Genomic DNA, 23,430 nt, shown 5'->3' on the forward strand with positions numbered 1-23,430 from the left:
GTCCATTATCAACATTGTTATCTGCATTGGCCTTAGAACCCTTGTTGTGTGGTCTCCGAGACAGGCTCACTGGGATACAGTTCTGCGGCTCCATCTATCGCTGCACCGCATATGCGGATGATTTGATGATCGTCATACGAGGAGCTGACGATATGGCCGCGGCGTTGGACTGGATTGCTACCTACGGTACAGCTTCTGGTAGCCAAATCAACGTTGACAAGTCTGTCGCCTTGAGCATCGGGATTGGGCTACCGCAGAAGCACATTGCCCCCTTACGCTTCAGTGAAACTGTCCGCTGCTTGGGCTTAGATTTCATGAACGACATGCGACGCGCGACGACGCTCAATTATCGACGCCTTCTTAACCAAATTAGGGCCGGAATTGCAAATCAGCGCTTGCGATCCCTCAACATCGTTCAGCGGGCGTATTATGCCAATGTATACCTTGCGTCCCGCATACCGCATGTCGCCCAAACGCTACCCATTCCGAAACCCTTAGCTCGTAGCATTATGGCAGCGCTGGGTTACTTCGTCACCGCTGGTATGTTACTGAAGATCAGATACGTATCTCTTACCCTCCCCAAGGAAAAAGGTGGTCTCGGCCTAGTTAACGTCCATGATAGGGCCATTGCCCTCTATGTTAGCTCACATTTATGTCTGCTGCGCCGTTGTCCTACGAGCCTCACGAGTCTGCTTCTGACGGCGCTACGACCTGCTTCACTAAGAGCGCCGGTGCCACTACAGGACATCACAGCGCCCCTCTTTTATATAGGACGTTTCTGTTTAGAACAAAGTTATTGCAGTGTAGCGCTCACGACACCACAAATGGCCGCAACTCGACGCCTATATCATGACATGCTGCAACGCCGCCCCCTGAATGTGGTCGAACTAAAATATCCTGACGTACAGTGGCGCGTGGTGTGGAAGACTGTACGCGATGCCATGCTTGATTCCGATGTTGTTTCCCAATGGTACGTAGCCGTTAATGGGGAGCTGGTGACGCAAGAACGTCTCTACAAAATCCACATGGCAGAATCTCCCAATTGTGTGGGTTGTAATACAGTAGATTCTGACGAGCACCACCTCAGCTGTGGAGAGGCGGAACCGGTTTGGCACCTAGTGCGGCAGATGCTAGCTTATCTCTTGCGAGTTAGGCCGGAGCATATAACTGCACGCACGTTATTGTTTCCGGATGAGACATTTTGACATGCGGTCCATTACCTCTGTCGTGACGCACACAAGAATTTCCTTGACTTCTGGCTCTATTTGCAAGAAAGACATCATGCTATTTCCGGGCATACCAGATATCGACAGTGCTTCGAAAACTACCTATGGTTTGCCTTTCACAGCCCGCCGCGCAGCTGGAATGTTCCAGGCAGTGGCAAATGAGGTCAGAACGAACTGCAAACGAGCGTATATTGAACAATCTTTATCAGTGGGCGCATTCGCTGGGAAGCCTAACTACGACGTGGTAGCTTTCTTTTCATGTTATTTATGTTTCATATTTTCGATGGTGTCTTCATTCTGTTTTAGTTTTCCAGGCTTGATTAACTATGACTGTTCGCATATTGATATCTATATACATAAAAAGGATTTAAAAAAGTGGGCAGGAGACCTGCGTTCCAATCCAAATAAATACACAAGAACAAAATAAGAACAAAATGACCAACAAATAAAATAAAATAAAGTATTATACCCTTTCCTTTCTCCTTTTATTTTTTATAAAAAATTTCAGAGGCATTTTTAATTTTTGTTCGTTGGCGGAACCTGAAGTGGGGGCGAACGGACGTCCTAGTTAGCTTTAGGATGAAAGTGGCGGTGGCACTAGCTTTGTTTTTGATTTTAGGCTAGATAGGTTTTTGGGGGTAGTATGGGTGATAGGGGACAACGCCTGAAGTGGAAGAGGTAATTTTCTTTCTTTATACAAAAAAAAAAAACACAAAAAAAGAAAAAAAAGAAAAATAAATAAATAAAAAAGGGGTATGATTCCTGCTTAGGGTGAAAAAAAAGCCACAACTCCGCCGGTCTCACCGGCCGCCCCAAACCGACTGCCTCTCGCCGTCCCGCGCACCCCAGCCGAAAACGCCAAGATGCTCATGCCCGGGGACGCGCCAAATATAACAAGCCGACCGCTGATGACCGACCAGCGATCTGGCTCACCTGCAGCTATCCAACATTGATGTCCTAGCTGATCCCAATGGCTTCTTCCTGTGTTGTAAGGAGCATGATAAATGCATACGTTTTGATGTCTTTCTTAGCTACTAAACCTGTGGGATCTGCGATCGATGAAACCTATGTGTGACGCAGATAGGTGCTAGACCTGCACCCGCAAGCCACGGGACGGCAGTTTACGGGAATTACGCGACCTATTATGACATACGGTGCCACGTACCTCCAGAAATCTGACAAACCACTCAGAATCGTTGCTGCATCACGTTTCAAACGAAGACTAACACTGTCAAGCGGTTGGTCGTCTACAATGTTTTGGCACATCAGCGTAGATACTGGAGCCTGACCACTATCGTATTATCGCTTTTGTATTATTTTCTCAGGACATCTCGTGTTGGGCATCATATTCTCGTAAGTCTCAGCTGTAAACTAAAAGCAGCTGCTTTCACTTACCAAAGATCGTACTATCCGAGATCGTATATACCACAGCTCCTAACGATTCTAATGTCTATCACAAAATCTTTGAACTTTATACAAGTCCTAGAAAATTCTAAAAACCAATACTTCGTCTATATCGCAGTGTTTGCATCCTTATAGAACAACCAATAGAAAACATGCATCTAATCCTACTTATTAGAAAAAGGTAGTAGTTCCTTCTCAACGATGGCATCGCTGAAATGGCCCAAAAATGCCGACACTTCATTCCTCTCATTTAAACGGTGACGCATTCCTATCTTAAAGCGCCAAAAATCTAAACTTCCTCTATATTGGCGAGGCTATTTAACAGCAAAGGTGTTTAAATTGCATTCGGGACGGACAACACACTGAAGCAGAGGCTCCAGTTTAAGACTGGCATACGGGAGAAATGGACGGGGAAGGCGGGAGTTTACGAAACAAAGTGCAAATGTTGTGAAATGAAGTCCGTGGGGAAAACGGGTAGAAATTTTAAAGTGAGATTTAAAGAGCATAATAATGAAGAGAGAGGCTCATAGGCGATGGCGAAGCACCTCTAGAATGAGCAGTATTTGTTGGATAATATCACAGACAGCATGAGGATATTGCGTTTTGAGAACAAAGGGTGGTTTCCTTGGAGGAAGTGAAGACTTTTTTGCGCTGTAAGACGGGAATGTGTGTCCAAGAAGCATTTTTGGGCCCACTTCAGCGATGTCCTCCTTCTCTAATAAGCAGCGTAGCTCTAATATTTGGCCGTCGGTTATTCTATATGGATTCACACATTGCAACATAGGTGTAGAATTATTTTATAGAATTCGCTAGCACTTGACGTTTAACAGTCCAATATTTTTCGATAGACACTAGCGTCATTGTAGCCTGTGACAAGTACGGTATAGCTTCGTTTAGGGCTATGATGCATACCTTTTAGGACAATACTATCTATGGTAGGTGAAGATAGCTGTCTTTAGCCTCGTTAGAGTATGACGTTCTACTTGCGATGTGCTAATAAAAGCTCTAAGTTTTCAGTTTGTTCCTGCTGGCTTTTAATCTTTGACTGCGCCCACCGGCATAGCAGTTATAAGGTATATATTACGGGAGGACGTTATAAAGTCGTCAGTATGTGTACTGCATGCCCAATCACGTTTATGCGACCACCTGTCAAAAGGCAGAATAAGCGTATTTGGCAGCAGACGTGCAGGATGATCAGAGAGGTTGTGGAAGGAACTGACAAGTATTTGCTGCCATGCCGACTCCAGTGCCTTGGCCAGACGCGCTGGGTTTCTCAGTTGAGAATCCACAGTGCGAGCAACCCGATCAAGTTGGTTGCACAGATTCTCTATTGGGTTTCAACCTGGGGAGTTTGGTGGACGGGGAAGCACGGTAAACTCATCGTGGTGCTCTTCGAACCACGCACGTACACTGTGAGTGGCGTGACACGTGGGATTGTCCTGCTGGTAGATGACATCGTGCTGAGGAACAACAAAATACAAGTAGTGATTGACGTGATCCCCAACGATAGATGCATACGTTGTGCCTCGCAGAATGACTAGAGCATCCAGAGAATGACATGAAAACTTTCTCTAGACAATAACGCTCCCTCCATGTTTGCTTTCAGCCGTTTCAGGCCGAACACACCAAAGACCATCAGTCCGAAGCTTAAAACGATTCATATGGAAAGGTAACCTGTCGCCACTCAATGGACATGCAGTTATGGTACTGCCTCCAAGTTCCAGTCTTCGTGACCCACGAACAGATGTCAGCATGAGTGTACGAGCAGGCCCTGCTCCAGACGCCCATACGCAGCAACGTTCACCGAGCTGTTGTTGAGGAGACACTGTTGGTAGACCCTTGGTGCATCTGTCCTGTCAGTTGCGCAACAGTTGCACGTCTGTTCGCCCGAGTACATCTCTGCAGTCGTCGTTGATCTGTGTCACCTATAGCCCGTGGTGCACCTCTGTTGTCTCGGCGCCGGTTTTGGATAACTCCTTGTTGGCAAGCACGATGTAATCACGGCGGCACGCTAACGGTTTATAGATTTAGCCGTTTTGGAAATCCTTCTACTCTTGGCCAGAAAGCCAAGGTCTTCTGGAAGTCAGAAACATCGCTCTGTTTCCTTATTATTACAATAACTGCACTTATTTACCCGACAAGCTTAGTGTACCCTCCTTTGCTAGTGGTGCCACCTGCCGTCTGTAGTGGTAATTGCACGCTGATGTCGAACCCTGGCGGCGGTCACATTAATGTGTAACGAAGTAATTTTCATCTTTTTCAGGAGATGTTTAGGGACAACGTTATCCCATTCTCAAGTGCCATAAAACGTGGAAACCAATCAATACTTTTTCCAGTTCATAACGGAGTCGGTACAGCAACCAGCATGTACGACACGAAGAAACAAGCAGTCTTAGTTGTAGTATTAAATTTGGTAATTGCTTTCCAAAGTCTCGTTTCAGCTTTATTTAGGCGTCTTCGAATTGGTCTACGGAAGGAATACAAAATTTCATGAGAGTGGCGTGACCACATTTAATGAGGTACTGTTGCCAAGAAAATATTAAACAAATTACTGATATTTGGTAGCAATCGGTACATGCGACACCACACTTAAAATATCCCAGCAGGTAAACGCCGCTTGTTAAAAAGCTTTTATAAACCCTTCGCGGACTCCTATAAAACTGAATAAAACAGAAGGTGAACGAAAGGCATTGTTAAAAAGTATGTAACCTGCTTTGTTCCTAAACTGATAACCCACAATGGAAATAAGAAGACAGCAGCAGATTAGCTTATTATGGTATATGGCGCAGTCCAATGCAAAGCAAACGATATCAGGCCTTTAGTAAAACTTAACATCACAACTATGCCGAAGGTGTAGTGCATATTCTGGTTGCACACATCACGTTGGATATGAAAACATACAAGGCCCGTAAGACGTGTGCACTCAGCTCTCGGAAGATGGAGCCTGCAGGCTGTGAGCTACGATAGTGTTCCATTGTTAAATCTTGTCATAATAGCAAATGATGAAATGTTATTATAGATGAGTGATGTTCCAAGAAATGCTTATAAAATGCTTCCATTAACAAGCACAATAATCAGTGTAAATCACATGTGAAAACTGAAGCATATAAAAAAATACATTACTATAATGTTAAATCATAAAACTACACCGCGGAGCTCCAAGGTCCAGTTTTGATTGTCCCAAGTAGTATAACAGCCAACAACAACATGCATTCACGAATCTCCTTAAAACTACAATCTACGCACTTCCCCCTCTCCCGATTTAGGGACGAAGCAGGTCACATATTTTTTAAAAATACATTTCGGTCATCTTACTTTTTTATATTTTATAGGACACGGCGCATTTTTCTCAAAAGCTTTAATAAGGGGCATTTACCTGCGCCAAACCGAAGATGCCTAAATAAAGGTGAAACGTGTCATTGGGAAATAATTTAAAAAAAAGTTGACTCTGCAACTTTCTTCATACCATACATACTGGTTGCTATACTAACCCCGTTATGAACTAGAAAAATTATTGATTAGTTTCTATGTTTTATGGCAGTTGAGAACGGGATCACGTAGTTTCTAAACATTTCCTGATAAATGTCGCACTTTTGACAATTGTTGCGTAACATTCCGCGGAAGCACGTACATTAGGATGTTCGTTAACAGTAAATTAGAGGATGCTGTTGTGATCGAGCAGAGAGACTTCCATTCCACTTTGTTCCGCCTGCGTGAATCCTTCACACCAGTCGTCAGTGAAGAGTGCGTCCCATCCGAGTCAGACACGTACGTCTCTCTGTTCCGCGTCCGCCGCCGGCGCCAGCGTCAGCGGCAGCGCCGGCGTCAGCAGAGCCTAATCGGGCGCATCTTCATTAATCAGCAGGCCGGCTGTGCTGACCACAGTGCGACGCGTGCGCGTCGCGATAGCGCACGCCGCTGAGCAAACACGGGCAGCGGGCACCGCCCACGCCACGCCGGCCGGCCGCTGCGAATATTTTTGTCCCGCCACCGGTCGGAGGGCGTCCGGCAGACGACCCGTTTACGGCACCGCGTTACGGAATACTGTGTGCAGCCGAGACTGTCACAGGAATTACCCACTTACTTTCCCTCCATACATCATCCCATTTTACTAGGACGTGTCCGGGATCCACACAGTTGTGTTCCAACGAGAGTGGGACGCGTGCGTACGCGTAGGCGTCCATATTCTGCGAGCAGTCTCATATTCTGCAGTTTTAGAGAAGACTGTAAATGTTAGTCACACAAAGGAATTAATGGGTTATTTTTTGAAACAGCGTCACTGTCACTAAGCAGAAATTTGAAATTTGTCTCGAAGGTGCCTACAATCATCCTCTGTAAAGGCGAGGCGAGCCGCATTGTGACGTCACTCTCGTTCTCCGGGTTCGCTTCAAACAGCGAGGTGCCGACACATGCAAAAAATGCCACAACTGAGAAGTTATGAGAAATTAAAGACTGGTTAATGATGTCACATTGGCACCAAATTTTACCACAATTCCGCCCAAAGCCACCGCCGATGTGTCACGCTATGGGAACGTCGTCACAGCCGCTCTTATCCACATCTTACCCCACATCTGGACGCCTCTGCGATGGATGTCAGAACCCTCACACCGAGCGCTGAACTCATGCGGTTTTCCTATGGATGGTTGAGGAAAACGTCAGACAGATCGCCGCTCAGGATCGACGCGAAAATGCAGTAGGAGATAGCACAAAGGGCGCCAAACAAACCAACCCTTTGTAACGCCGGAAATGCATATCCTCCTATTTCCATCTATTGTACTATTATTTTTTTTCCTTGTTTTGTTACCTCAAGATATGACATTTCTGTCTCTTTATATATTGTAATTGTTTTACTGTTTGTATATATATATATTTATGCACTCATGTCGATGTATAATTGGTTTGTTTCGTAAATATTATTTGTATTTTTACGCTGGGTCTTGCCTAGGGAAAACTGCTATCGAACGATTACATCGATGGGTCGTGTGAAGAATCAAAGTGTGTAGGATCTTTGGTAGTGTTAACTCTGCCGCGTGGAGCGCGGGCAGAGCAGTGAAAGTCTGGCGGGAGTAGCGAGTGGAGCAGGTGTTGTGTGACGCTCCCGCGAGTTGCCGCGCTTTCGGGGTTTGGCAGCATGTAATTGCGCTCGACTCGCGATGATAGTTTCTGACATGGTGTCGCGGACGGGAAGCATTAGCTGGCGCACATCAAGAGCCCGTTTCGCCTGGTGACCGTGTCGAGAAGAAGGCGCGCCAACATCCAGCTTCTGCAACAGCGACGGCCGACAATGAGTGACTGTCGCCGCCTCCTCGATCGACGGCTTCAAACCTTCAATCAACCAACAAGGAAGACTAAAAGCACGTAAAGTTTCAGAACTGTATGGCAGACCTCAGCTTTTCAAATTGTTCCATTTGTCTCGCAAAATTACAGCAACTTAGCATGAACCTTTGTTGCTCATTGTCCCAATTGCATTGCCAAGCAGGGTCCCTTCCTTTTCCGAAATGAACCCGAGTGTCGTTGAAATTCAAACGCCAGCATTAAAATAATATAATTAGATTTCACTGCTTTAATTTCAAAGTTCGGTAGCTGGCTACAATATTTAGGTTACACGAGCACAAATTTAGAGTGCGAGTTTTGTTAGCATATTTTAGCTTACCTGTGACTGCAGCTCAGCTTGGTACGTACTAAATTTTACTATTGTTAATAGTTCAGAATCATTTAATTCAAGTTCAAAGTTAAATCTCTCGTTTCTAAATTGCGTAGAGTCAAGTTGCTTTTGAAATGATTGTTGAGGTAGTCCAAGACTAACCGTATTTTACTGGATTTCGATGTGCTTCAGAAAGAAAGCTCACTATTAACTTCAGTCACTAAATTAACTTTCGATTTTCCGGTTTTATTAATTCTTTTGCTAAATTAAGTCAGAGTGTAGCGAAATTTATTACTTCTGACAAACTTTCAGTTTTCACACTACACGTGTCAACCTTCAGTTGCCACGCTTCTAGTGCTAATTATATGTGTAATTACCTTTCTTTTTCAGTTACTATAGTAATTGTCCTTAGGACTGGCGACCGTGATTTCCCCAAATCTCAAATACCTAATTACCGCTAGTTAATTGTTAATGTAATGGCTGCACATTTACTTTTTTTTATTAACTTTACCCCTTTTCAAAATTAATTTCCACCAGTTTCATTAGCACATTTCCTTTCATTTAGATGTAACCCTTTCCTCCCTCTTTACCGACAGGTTAACTTCGGTGACGATTGCTTTTCCAAAACTCCCATTAGGTACACGCGGTTTCATTTTTCACTGTCATTAAGGTCGGTAAGTGAGGGGGAGGTTACACGTGGCGACCTGGTGACAGGACAATCTTCAGATTTGAGGTTGTTCTGGACACGAATTTTCTTTGGTGCAAATGTCGTAACAAAGTACTGGTTACGTACAGGCCGTTACGTCAGCGAGAATAAGTAGTGGGAGTAATCCTAATTACATTTGAGATTTGTCATTTATATTGAAAATCATTAAAATGAGTGAAGGCAACAATTACCAAAATTTGGTAGACTTGGATACGGAACAATCGGTCGAACAGTGGGAAACGCGCACGGCGGTTCCCATTGTTCAGGGGCAGGCGGCTAGCATGAAAGATGCGACCGCCGAAACGCAACAAAGAGCAGAAATGGAATTCCAAACTTTAGAAAATGTTTCGGAATCGGAAGCGAAAATCAAATCTGTACCCCTTGATGATGAATACGGGGGAACATGTATAGAGGAACCAGCTACGGAAGTAAAACCGGTAGTCTCCGGGAATTTAACTGATTTATTGAATGTTTTGATTAATGAAATCAAGAGTCAATCGGCAGAAATTATAGCTCTGTCTGCCAAGCAAGAAGCTCAGTCTGAAAAGATTGAACGAAAGCTAGACAATCAGAACAAAGCTATTAATGTGGTTAACAACAATGTTGGAGTTGTTAATGCAAAAGTTGATAAAATCAAAGAAGATATTGTTGTAATTAATACCGAAATCGGTAATCTTAAACAGGAAATGATAGGCGTTCAGGCGGAAATTGCGAGCATAAATACTCGTTTTCATTCCGAAATTAGCAGAATCGAGAAAAGTGTAGGAGAAGCAGTTGCTCCGATCATCGAGAATAAGGTGACGGAACAAATTCAATTAGTGAAAAAAGAGGATCAACAGAAGGTGGAAACTTTAAAGGCTTTAGTGTCCGAAGTAGACACTAAAGTGAGGGAGCAGGCTAATACCTGCGAAGAGAAAAAGAGGGAAGTGGAAACGCTTGCGACAACCACTTGCCAAGTAATTACGAGAGTGTCGGAATTAGAAAAGAAACTTGACGAAAAACAGAGCTATGTGCCAATCTGTGCACATAGTTCGGAATTGTTGACGAAAGAGGAGCGGTTCGACCCCTTGAAAAAAGGCGGTATACACGCGACGGATTTCATTAAAAATTGTGAAAGAGTTTTACCCAGATCATGGACTAATGAGAGAAAAATTAATGCGGTTATTGATGTGCTGGCTGGTGATGCCAAGCGTTGGGGCTTAAACCTCGACACTACGAACCTGACTTTTGACGAGTTTAAAAATTTGTTTCTGGCTGAATACTGGTCAGAGCAAAAACAGCAAAGTGTCTGGTGCGAATTTGTCGTATCGAGGCCTTTCGATGCGAATTCGCGCGGTTCGATGAGGGAGTTTTGTGAGGGCTGGATCCGCAAGTTGGAATATTTGCGTGATCGCCGCACGGAATCCGAAATAGTCTGGGAACTCTACAAGAAGCTTCCAGATGATACAAAACGCTACGTAGGAAGCAATTACAGGACAATCAATGATTTCCTGGAAAGAGTTGAGGACGAGGACAATTGGCGCAATAATCGCGACAGTGGTAGAGGCCGTGGTAACAACAACGGGTACCACCCCAACCATAACAACGATAACCATGGGAATAATGCATACCGCAGCAATGACAATAATGGTTCGGACCGTAATAACAATCGGTACAATGCAAATAATAACCGGAATGACGGAAACCAGTATCATACTAGCGTGATACGGGCTGCGCAGAATAGTAATAACGCCAGAGGGTGTGACCAGCCGCCTCAGCAGTATCCGGGGAGCGTATCTGCTGGGACGAGACAGGGAAACCATTAGCCGCGCCGGTGAGGGGCCGACCGGGCGTGGAGAAATTTTGGCGGCCCAATAACAGGAGAAAACCCAGGTGTCGTCGTTATGAAAATTCCGTATGGAATAATCAACGGCGGGAGAGTGTGCCAGTGTTAGGAGAAAGGAGTGCGCCCACAAGTAGTAAATCAGCTGTATACATGGCAGCAGAAAATACATTCACTGTCAGTGAGAACAATTTAAGTAGTGTTTCGGAAATCGATTATAAAGTGGCAGCTGTAATACCCACAGCGGAACTGGAGATTGAGTTTAAGAATGATTCGCAATTGTTGAGAGAAGATCAGATGTCGGATAAAACGTCCGTCATCGAGCGAGGGGATGCAGAGAGGGATGAGGTCTGGTTAAGGCAGTTCGGTCGCTTATACGACGAACTAAGAGATTATAGGGGCCTGTACGGGAGGAGTGTTTATAGGGAGCGCGGGCAGGATTTGCCGCGTCTCGTCCCACAGGAAGATAGTATTTGTGAAGTGATGGAAAGTTCTGGCCCTAACCGGCAGACTTTACCAGAAATAGTTGATGTTAATGGGGAGCACGAGCAAGATTCGTCGTGTTTCGTCCCGCAGGAGTTAGATGTTGAAGTAGTAACGGAAAGTTCTGGCCCTAACCGGCAGACTTTACCGAAAGTTATAGTGGTAGAAGTAGCCGACCCATCCGACGCAAACCTCCAGTTTAAACATTGCGAGAGTATTAAGGAGAAAGATTACGAAAATTTTAGTGATAGCCGGACACGATTGGTAGAAAAGCACATAGATTACAGCGTGTATGAGGTTAGAGCTGACATTATACAGTCAGACGATAGCAGTGTGGGTTGCGCAGATCCAGAGGAAGTAATTTCAGATGCTACTGGGCACATTCCTCCAGGTAGATTGGCAGATGAGATCAATCTGACCAAAGTGGAATCAACGAAGGTGACAATTAGTGAATTGATAGCAAAGCAACACTCACTAGTTGACGAGTTACAGGAAAAGGTTTCGGTACTGGAGACGAAGCTACAGACAAAGCCTCAGGACAAACGTGTTGAAATTAAAACTGTATGTGAACAGAGGCTGAAAAAGCCGCCAGATAAGCCGGGTTTGGGATCAAAGCCGGATGGTTTTTTCTGGAATGACCTGGATATAGACGAGGATTTACTGTGGGAAAATAAAGAAACAGTCGAGGACAAGTGTAGACGGGTAGTAGTGTCTGTTAATACACACGACCTACAACTAAACGTGTTGATTGACACCGGTGCAGAATTGAGTGCTGTATCTGGGAAAATATTTGAGTTACTGAAGGACAGACCTGGCATCGTAGTTATGCCAGTAACAGGAGTGAAAATTATCGGTGCTACTGGGAAGGCCAGTAAACCGGTCACAAAACAGATTTTTGTCAACTTCGATATATGTGGGGCACGATTTGAACAAGAGTTTGTCGTCGTGCCAGACTTAACTGCGGAAGTAATTATCGGGTTAGATTGGCTATTAAAGTACCGTGCAGTGATTAATTGCGAAAGCAAAACTTTGACATGTACGTCCCAAGATAAAACAATAGTAGTTAGTTTTGACGAGGCAGGAGACGGTGTGCATAGGCAATACCAGCCTATACACATTGTTAACTGGCCGGATGGTATTGATGTAGGTATGAATTTGAACTGCCGTAAAGTGAGGAATCTCGGCATTGACAAAAGTGTAGAAAGTTTAGTGGAAGAGATAATCAAATTCCCTCCACGGATTAACATTAGTATTGGTGTGAAAAAAGATCGTTTGCGAGAAGTAATGAAGTTAAAAGCCGATGCTCGCATACGTCGTCATGACGCTAAAGCGCGTTTTGCTAAGTTTGCGATCGGAGACTTAGTACTTGTAAAAGCTCATGAGAAATCGAGCGAGATAGACAATGAAATCTCTAAATTTAAGTTTGTTTATAATGGACCATATAAAGTCATTGGTATACCTCACACAAATGCTTATTGCTTAGAGTATCCAAGCTCTGGAAAGCTATTAGGTATACGAAATATAGTAGATTTGAAATTGTACCAACCTAGGATCGATTAATACCACACAATGGGTAATTTGTACAATATGTAAATATAGAGTGTAAGATTTAAGGTTTGCTAGATTGCCATGCTTTTGACTGACCAAGGTCATTAAAGAAGTTGTAATTAACAAGTAATTAATTTTGATTAATCAATTTAATTTTAATCAATTTAATCATGATCTAATCAACTGAAAAATCCAAGCTGCTAGTTTAAGTTTTCAGCTGAGTCACAGTAGATTAAGGAATGTAAATATGGTTTTGTAAATAGCTGTAAGATTTCATGAATATGTGATTTACTAGTCATTGCCGATGTACTTAGACGCTGTTTTAAGTTTCAGGCTAGTACATGCGTGTGATGATGGACAGTGTTGAGTTATCCACTGTGATAGTGTTTATGGACTCCTTGAGATTACTCGGGAGTGAGTTTTTCCGAAAGAATTCAGTGAAACGGACGTTCTGGAAACGCCGTCACAAGGGCGAGTGAGATCAAGCGTGCCGCACACGCGGGCGCAACAATACTGGCGAGGCGAGCCGCTGTCGGCTCTTGTGTCGCTGTTGGCTCTTGGGCCGCTGTCGGCATTCTTTGTACTTGCGAGTACGGAAGGCGGAATTGTTTTTCTTCCTGGACAGCTGAAAGAATTCTACTGTCAATATTTATGTTTTTTTAGATCTGATGTGTGTTATTTTCTTGTTTAGCGTTTAATGGACTCCCATGACGAGAATATTAATTATGAAAGGGTTATGTAAAAATGTGTGTTCTATGTAATTAATTATTAATTTGAGTATTTTGATCTACCTGTTTTTATGACCATGTACTCTGATTAATTTTGTAAATAGTATTCCATTTCATGATAGTGTTACGGATTTTGACGATTTTGGAATAGCTAAACCATTTTCTATATCTTCTATGAATTTTAATATGTTGTCAACCTGTTTTATTTTGTGCAAGATGACAGAGTGGAATAAGATTAGGAGTGTCTCCACTCAATAATTATGGTCTAAAAATTGATTTATGATTAATTAGACGAATGCTAAATTTTGTTGATGTTTTGAGCATATGCATTTCCGCTGTTTCTTTTTTGGGACATTTTCTGAGTCTGTTTACGTTACACGAACATCCTCAGACAATGTGGGGCACGTGTAACGCCGGAAATGCATATCCTCCTATTTCCATCTATTGTACTATTATTTTTTTTCCTTGTTTTGTTACCTCAAGATATGACATTTCTGTCTCTTTATATATTGTAATTGTTTTACTGTTTGTATATATATATATTTATGCACTCATGTCGATGTATAATTGGTTTGTTTCGTAAATATTATTTGTATTTTTACGCTGGGTCTTGCCTAGGGAAAACTGCTATCGAACGATTACATCGATGGGTCGTGTGAAGAATCAAAGTGTGTAGGATCTTTGGTAGTGTTAACTCTGCCGCGTGGAGCGCGGGCAGAGCAGTGAAAGTCTGGCGGAAGTAGCGAGTGGAGCAGGTGTTGTGTGACGCTCCCGCGAGTTGCCGCGCTTTCGGGGTTTGGCAGCATGTAATTGCGCTCGACTCGCGATGATAGTTTCTGACATGGTGTCGCGGACGGGAAGCATTAGCTGGCGCACATCAAGAGCCCGTTTCGCCTGGTGACCGTGTCGAGAAGAAGGCGCGCCAACATCCAGCTTCTGCAACAGCGACGGCCGACAATGAGTGACTGTCGCCGCCTCCTCGATCGACGGCTTCAAACCTTCAATCAACCAACAAGGAAGACTAAAAGCACGTAAAGTTTCAGAACTGTATGGCAGACCTCAGCTTTTCAAATTGTTCCATTTGTCTCGCAAAATTACAGCAACTTAGCATGAACCTTTGTTGCTCATTGTCCCAATTGCATTGCCAAGCAGGGTCCCTTCCTTTTCCGAAATGAACCCGAGTGTCGTTGAAATTCAAACGCCAGCATTAAAATAATATAATTAGATTTCACTGCTTTAATTTCAAAGTTCGGTAGCTGGCTACAATATTTAGGTTACACGAGCACAAATTTAGAGTGCGAGTTTTGTTAGCATATTTTAGCTTACCTGTGACTGCAGCTCAGCTTGGTACGTACTAAATTTTACTATTGTTAATAGTTCAGAATCATTTAATTCAAGTTCAAAGTTAAATCTCTCGTTTCTAAATTGCGTAGAGTCAAGTTGCTTTTGAAATGATTGTTGAGGTAGTCCAAGACTAACCGTATTTTACTGGATTTCGATGTGCTTCAGAAAGAAAGCTCACTATTAACTTCAGTCACTAAATTAACTTTCGATTTTCCGGTTTTATTAATTCTTTTGCTAAATTAAGTCAGAGTGTAGCGAAATTTATTACTTCTGACAAACTTTCAGTTTTCACACTACACGTGTCAACCTTCAGTTGCCACGCTTCTAGTGCTAATTATATGTGTAATTACCTTTCTTTTTCAGTTACTATAGTAATTGTCCTTAGGACTGGCGACCGTGATTTCCCCAAATCTCAAATACCTAATTACCGCTAGTTAATTGTTAATGTAATGGCTGCACATTTACTTTTTTTATTAACTTTACCCCTTTTCAAAATTAATTTCCACCAGTTTCATTAGCACATTTCCTTTCATTTAGATGTAACCCTTTCCTCCCTCTTTACCGACAGGTTAACTTCGGTGACGATTGCTTTTCCAAAACTCCCATTAGGTACACGCGGTTTCATTTTTCACTGTCATTAAGGTCGGTAAGTGAGGGGGAGGTTACACGTGGCGACCTGGTGACAGGACAATCTTCAGATTTGAGGTTGTTCTGGACACGAATTTTCTTTGGTGCAAATGTCGTAACAAAGTACTGGTTACGTACAGGCCGTTACGTCAGCGAGAATAAGTAGTGGGAGTAATCCTAATTACATTTGAGATTTGTCATTTATATTGAAAATCATTAAAATGAGTGAAGGCAACAATTACCAAAATTTGGTAGACTTGGATACGGAACAATCGGTCGAACAGTGGGAAACGCGCACGGCGGTTCCCATTGTTCAGGGGCAGGCGGCTAGCATGAAAGATGCGACCGCCGAAACGCAACAAAGAGCAGAAATGGAATTCCAAACTTTAGAAAATGTTTCGGAATCGGAAGCGAAAATCAAATCTGTACCCCTTGATGATGAATACGGGGGAACATGTATAGAGGAACCAGCTACGGAAGTAAAACCGGTAGTCTCCGGGAATTTAACTGATTTATTGAATGTTTTGATTAATGAAATCAAGAGTCAATCGGCAGAAATTATAGCTCTGTCTGCCAAGCAAGAAGCTCAGTCTGAAAAGATTGAACGAAAGCTAGACAATCAGAACAAAGCTATTAATGTGGTTAACAACAATGTTGGAGTTGTTAATGCAAAAGTTGATAAAATCAAAGAAGATATTGTTGTAATTAATACCGAAATCGGTAATCTTAAACAGGAAATGATAGGCGTTCAGGCGGAAATTGCGAGCATAAATACTCGTTTTCATTCCGAAATTAGCAGAATCGAGAAAAGTGTAGGAGAAGCAGTTGCTCCGATCATCGAGAATAAGGTGACGGAACAAATTCAATTAGTGAAAAAAGAGGATCAACAGAAGGTGGAAACTTTAAAGGCTTTAGTGTCCGAAGTAGACACTAAAGTGAGGGAGCAGGCTAATACCTGCGAAGAGAAAAAGAGGGAAGTGGAAACGCTTGCGACAACCACTTGCCAAGTAATTACGAGAGTGTCGGAATTAGAAAAGAAACTTGACGAAAAACAGAGCTATGTGCCAATCTGTGCACATAGTTCGGAATTGTTGACGAAAGAGGAGCGGTTCGACCCCTTGAAAAAAGGCGGTATACACGCGACGGATTTCATTAAAAATTGTGAAAGAGTTTTACCCAGATCATGGACTAATGAGAGAAAAATTAATGCGGTTATTGATGTGCTGGCTGGTGATGCCAAGCGTTGGGGCTTAAACCTCGACACTACGAACCTGACTTTTGACGAGTTTAAAAATTTGTTTCTGGCTGAATACTGGTCAGAGCAAAAACAGCAAAGTGTCTGGTGCGAATTTGTCGTATCGAGGCCTTTCGATGCGAATTCGCGCGGTTCGATGAGGGAGTTTTGTGAGGGCTGGATCCGCAAGTTGGAATATTTGCGTGATCGCCGCACGGAATCCGAAATAGTCTGGGAACTCTACAAGAAGCTTCCAGATGATACAAAACGCTACGTAGGAAGCAATTACAGGACAATCAATGATTTCCTGGAAAGAGTTGAGGACGAGGACAATTGGCGCAATAATCGCGACAGTGGTAGAGGCCGTGGTAACAACAACGGGTACCACCCCAACCATAACAACGATAACCATGGGAATAATGCATACCGCAGCAATGACAATAATGGTTCGGACCGTAATAACAATCGGTACAATGCAAATAATAACCGGAATGACGGAAACCAGTATCATACTAGCGTGATACGGGCTGCGCAGAATAGTAATAACGCCAGAGGGTGTGACCAGCCGCCTCAGCAGTATCCGGGGAGCGTATCTGCTGGGACGAGACAGGGAAACCATTAGCCGCGCCGGTGAGGGGCCGACCGGGCGTGGAGAAATTTTGGCGGCCCAATAACAGGAGAAAACCCAGGTGTCGTCGTTATGAAAATTCCGTATGGAATAATCAACGGCGGGAGAGTGTGCCAGTGTTAGGAGAAAGGAGTGCGCCCACAAGTAGTAAATCAGCTGTATACATGGCAGCAGAAAATACATTCACTGTCAGTGAGAACAATTTAAGTAGTGTTTCGGAAATCGATTATAAAGTGGCAGCTGTAATACCCACAGCGGAACTGGAGATTGAGTTTAAGAATGATTCGCAATTGTTGAGAGAAGATCAGATGTCGGATAAAACGTCCGTCATCGAGCGAGGGGATGCAGAGAGGGATGAGGTCTGGTTAAGGCAGTTCGGTCGCTTATACGACGAACTAAGAGATTATAGGGGCCTGTACGGGAGGAGTGTTTATAGGGAGCGCGGGCAGGATTTGCCGCGTCTCGTCCCACAGGAAGATAGTATTTGTGAAGTGATGGAAAGTTCTGGCCCTAACCGGCAGACTTTACCAGAAATAGTTGATGTTAATGGGGAGCACGAGCAAGATTCGTCGTGTTTCGTCCCGCAGGAGTTAGATGTTGAAGTAGTAACGGAAAGTTCTGGCCCTAACCGGCAGACTTTACCGAAAGTTATAGTGGTAGAAGTAGCCGACCCATCCGACGCAAACCTCCAGTTTAAACATTGCGAGAGTATTAAGGAGAAAGATTACGAAAATTTTAGTGATAGCCGGACACGATTGGTAGAAAAGCACATAGATTACAGCGTGTATGAGGTTAGAGCTGACATTATACAGTCAGACGATAGCAGTGTGGGTTGCGCAGATCCAGAGGAAGTAATTTCAGATGCTACTGGGCACATTCCTCCAGGTAGATTGGCAGATGAGATCAATCTGACCAAAGTGGAATCAACGAAGGTGACAATTAGTGAATTGATAGCAAAGCAACACTCACTAGTTGACGAGTTACAGGAAAAGGTTTCGGTACTGGAGGCGAAGCTACAGACAAAGCCTCAGGACAAACGTGTTGAAATTAAAACTGTATGTGAACAGAGGCTGAAAAAGCCGCCAGATAAGCCGGGTTTGGGATCAAAGCCGGATGGTTTTTTCTGGAATGACCTGGATATAGACGAGGATTTACTGTGGGAAAATAAAGAAACAGTCGAGGACAAGTGTAGACGGGTAGTAATGTCTGTTAATACACACGACCTACAACTAAACGTGTTGATTGACACCGGTGCAGAATTGAGTGCTGTATCTGGGAAAATATTTGAGTTACTGAAGGACAGACCTGGCATCGTAGTTATGCCAGTAACAGGAGTGAAAATTATCGGTGCTACTGGGAAGGCCAGTAAACCGGTCACAAAACAGATTTTTGTCAACTTCGATATATGTGGGGCACGATTTGAACAAGAGTTTGTCGTCGTGCCAGACTTAACTGCGGAAGTAATTATCGGGTTAGATTGGCTATTAAAGTACCGTGCAGTGATTAATTGCGAAAGCAAAACTTTGACATGTACGTCCCAAGATAAAACAATAGTAGTTAGTTTTGACGAGGCAGGAGACGGTGTGCATAGGCAATACCAGCCTATACACATTGTTAACTGGCCGGATGGTATTGATGTAGGTATGAATTTGAACTGCCGTAAAGTGAGGAATCTCGGCATTGACAAAAGTGTAGAAAGTTTAGTGGAAGAGATAATCAAATTCCCTCCACGGATTAACATTAGTATTGGTGTGAAAAAAGATCGTTTGCGAGAAGTAATGAAGTTAAAAGCCGATGCTCGCATACGTCGTCATGACGCTAAAGCGCGTTTTGCTAAGTTTGCGATCGGAGACTTAGTACTTGTAAAAGCTCATGAGAAATCGAGCGAGATAGACAATGAAATCTCTAAATTTAAGTTTGTTTATAATGGACCATATAAAGTCATTGGTATACCTCACACAAATGCTTATTGCTTAGAGTATCCAAGCTCTGGAAAGCTATTAGGTATACGAAATATAGTAGATTTGAAATTGTACCAACCTAGGATCGATTAATACCACACAATGGGTAATTTGTACAATATGTAAATATAGAGTGTAAGATTTAAGGTTTGCTAGATTGCCATGCTTTTGACTGACCAAGGTCATTAAAGAAGTTGTAATTAACAAGTAATTAATTTTGATTAATCAATTTAATTTTAATCAATTTAATCATGATCTAATCAACTGAAAAATCCAAGCTGCTAGTTTAAGTTTTCAGCTGAGTCACAGTAGATTAAGGAATGTAAATATGGTTTTGTAAATAGCTGTAAGATTTCATGAATATGTGATTTACTAGTCATTGCCGATGTACTTAGACGCTGTTTTAAGTTTCAGGCTAGTACATGCGTGTGATGATGGACAGTGTTGAGTTATCCACTGTGATAGTGTTTATGGACTCCTTGAGATTACTCGGGAGTGAGTTTTTCCGAAAGAATTCAGTGAAACGGACGTTCTGGAAACGCCGTCACAAGGGCGAGTGAGATCAAGCGTGCCGCACACGCGGGCGCAACAATACTGGCGAGGCGAGCCGCTGTCGGCTCTTGTGTCGCTGTTGGCTCTTGGGCCGCTGTCGGCATTCTTTGTACTTGCGAGTACGGAAGGCGGAATTGTTTTTCTTCCTGGACAGCTGAAAGAATTCTACTGTCAATATTTATGTTTTTTTAGATCTGATGTGTGTTATTTTCTTGTTTAGCGTTTAATGGACTCCCATGACGAGAATATTAATTATGAAAGGGTTATGTAAAAATGTGTGTTCTATGTAATTAATTATTAATTTGAGTATTTTGATCTACCTGTTTTTATGACCATGTACTCTGACTAAATTTTGTAAATAGTATTCCATTTCATGATAGTGTTACGGATTTTGACGATTTTGGAATAGCTAAACCATTTTCTATATCTTCTATGAATTTTAATATGTTGTCAACCTGTTTTATTTTGTGCAAGATGACAGAGTGGAATAAGATTAGGAGTGTCTCCACTCAATAATTATGGTCTAAAAATTGATTTATGATTAATTAGACGAATGCTAAATTTTGTTGATGTTTTGAGCATATGCATTTCCGCTGTTTCTTTTTTGGGACATTTTCTGAGTCTGTTTACGTTACACGAACATCCTCAGACAATGTGGGGCACGTGTAACGCCGGAAATGCATATCCTCCTATTTCCATCTATTGTACTATTATTTTTTTTCCTTGTTTTGTTACCTCAAGATATGACATTTCTGTCTCTTTATATATTGTAATTGTTTTACTGTTTGTATATATATATATTTATGCACTCATGTCGATGTATAATTGGTTTGTTTCGTAAATATTATTTGTATTTTTACGCTGGGTCTTGCCTAGGGAAAACTGCTATCGAACGATTACATCGATGGGTCGTGTGAAGAATCAAAGTGTGTAGGATCTTTGGTAGTGTTAACTCTGCCGCGTGGAGCGCGGGCAGAGCAGTGAAAGTCTGGCGGGAGTAGCGAGTGGAGCAGGTGTTGTGTGACGCTCCCGCGAGTTGCCGCGCTTTCGGGGTTTGGCAGCATGTAATTGCGCTCGACTCGCGATGATAGTTTCTGACATGGTGTCGCGGACGGGAAGCATTAGCTGGCGCACATCAAGAGCCCGTTTCGCCTGGTGACCGTGTCGAGAAGAAGGCGCGCCAACATCCAGCTTCTGCAACAGCGACGGCCGACAATGAGTGACTGTCGCCGCCTCCTCGATCGACGGCTTCAAACCTTCAATCAACCAACAAGGAAGACTAAAAGCACGTAAAGTTTCAGAACTGTATGGCAGACCTCAGCTTTTCAAATTGTTCCATTTGTCTCGCAAAATTACAGCAACTTAGCATGAACCTTTGTTGCTCATTGTCCCAATTGCATTGCCAAGCAGGGTCCCTTCCTTTTCCGAAATGAACCCGAGTGTCGTTGAAATTCAAACGCCAGCATTAAAATAATATAATTAGGTTTCACTGCTTTAATTTCAAAGTTCAGTAGCTGGCTACAATATTTAGGTTACACGAGCACAAATTTAGAGTGCGAGTTTTGTTAGCATATTTTAGCTTACCTGTGACTGCAGCTCAGCTTGGTACGTACTAAATTTTACTATTGTTAATAGTTCAGAATCATTTAATTCAAGTTCAAAGTTAAATCTCTCGTTTCTAAATTGCGTAGAGTCAAGTTGCTTTTGAAATGATTGTTGAGGTAGTCCAAGACTAACCGTATTTTACTGGATTTCGATGTGCTTCAGAAAGAAAGCTCACTATTAACTTCAGTCACTAAATTAACTTTCGATTTTCCGGTTTTATTAATTCTTTTGCTAAATTAAGTCAGAGTGTAGCGAAATTTATTACTTCTGACAAACTTTCAGTTTTCACACTACACGTGTCAACCTTCAGTTGCCACGCTTCTAGTGCTAATTATATGTGTAATTACCTTTCTTTTTCAGTTACTATAGTAATTGTCCTTAGGACTGGCGACCGTGATTTCCCCAAATCTCAGATACCTAATTACCGCTAGTTAATTGTTAATGTAACGGCTGCACATTTACTTTCTTTATTAACTTTACCCCTTTTCAAAATTAATTTCCACCAGTTTCATTAGCACATTTCCTTTCATTTAGATGTAACCCTTTCCTCCCTCTTTACCGACAGGTTAACTTCGGTGACGATTGCTTTTCCAAAACTCCCATTAGGTACACGCGGTTTCATTTTTCACTGTCATTAAGGTCGGTAAGTGAGGGGGAGGTTACACCTTCCCCTCGGCTGTTCACTGACACGCATTTCGCTCTCTGAAGTGGTAGTGTGCATTTCGATGTGTAACAGAACGATGTTCTTGATAACCTTTCGCACAGGTGACATCCACCCCTCTGGTCCACTGAGCCCTTCGCGTCTTACGGCGGCAGCCCCATTAAACTGATTTGGCGTCTTCGGAGCATACTGCGACCACAACTTTTACTTTGGTCTACAGGGTAGAAGCATTAAAGACCTTTAAAAAGTTATTCGACGAAATTTGAAAGTGATTCAAAGCAGAAAAGGGTATTTATGCTTTTTTCAGCACTCTTGGGAGGGGGTGGGTGCGACTTTTACACACGCATGAATAAAATAGCAAAGCATCCTTCTAAGACCCCCCCCCCCCCCGCCGCCCCACCACCAGTTTAGCATCTTTTTTGTAACCTAACAACGTAGCTATAGTGCTAACCTTTAAGGACTTCTAGGTGCTTGGGGAGGAGGCAACCCCTCTGACACCTCCTAAATTCCGCTTGCCTATAAGAGACGCTAGATCAGCACCCTAGCGCCACTCTCCTGAAGATTGCCAAGGAGGGGCTTCCTGTCTACAGATGCCTAGGAATCGGTCAAGAGTTGTCGCTGTAGAAATACATTCTTAAAGTTCGCAACAAAGACCTGTAGGTGGCACTGAGAGAGTTTCCGAACTGTGGAATCTTAGAGAAACACTTTGCAGTTTTATTCACGCTTGTGTCAATGTCATCTCCCCACCCCTCTCCCCATCATCACTCTACAGGAAGGCGTCAGAAAGAGGGCTGAAAATGTTTAATCACCTTTTGCTGCTTCGGATCACGTTAGAATTTCGTCGAAAGGCTTTGAATGGTTCCTAGTTTTTCCATCCAGTACCTCAGAGCAAAAATTGCAGTCGTGCTACATTCCAAAGGGGCAAATAAAGTTCAATGTTGTTATAGTGCCACTATGTCCTTAAACAAAAGTTTAATCGTCTGGTTGGGGGGTCAGCAACATCAAAGCATTTCCAAGAACGTCGTTCTGTTGCACATGACACTGTCACTTGCTGTTTTCGATTGCGGCAACCGTATAAATGTTTGTCCGAGGGTAAGCAGTGATTTCAGTGACGTCCTTTTTGTCACTCTCCTTACGCCTTCTCTGAGTGGGGGTGTGTCTGAAATGTTTTCCTCAGCCATCCATAAAAATCCGCGTGATTTCAACGTTGGGCTTCGCAATTCTGACCTCCATTGCACAGGCGTTAAGAGAAAGCGT

The 23,430-nt window shown here is 43.0% G+C and overlaps 1 protein-coding gene across 1 annotated transcript in view; it reads left to right on the top strand.

Annotated features, from left to right (window-relative positions):
• Positions 1-23,430, top strand: part of LOC126474605 (LIM domain only protein 3-like) — a 1,048,859-nt gene that overhangs the window by 265,941 nt on the left and 759,488 nt on the right. The gene's annotated exons all lie outside the window — the stretch shown is intronic.

This window comes from Schistocerca serialis, chromosome 4, assembly GCF_023864345.2.
Source record: "Schistocerca serialis cubense isolate TAMUIC-IGC-003099 chromosome 4, iqSchSeri2.2, whole genome shotgun sequence".
NCBI classification, from domain to species: domain Eukaryota; kingdom Metazoa; phylum Arthropoda; class Insecta; order Orthoptera; family Acrididae; genus Schistocerca; species Schistocerca serialis.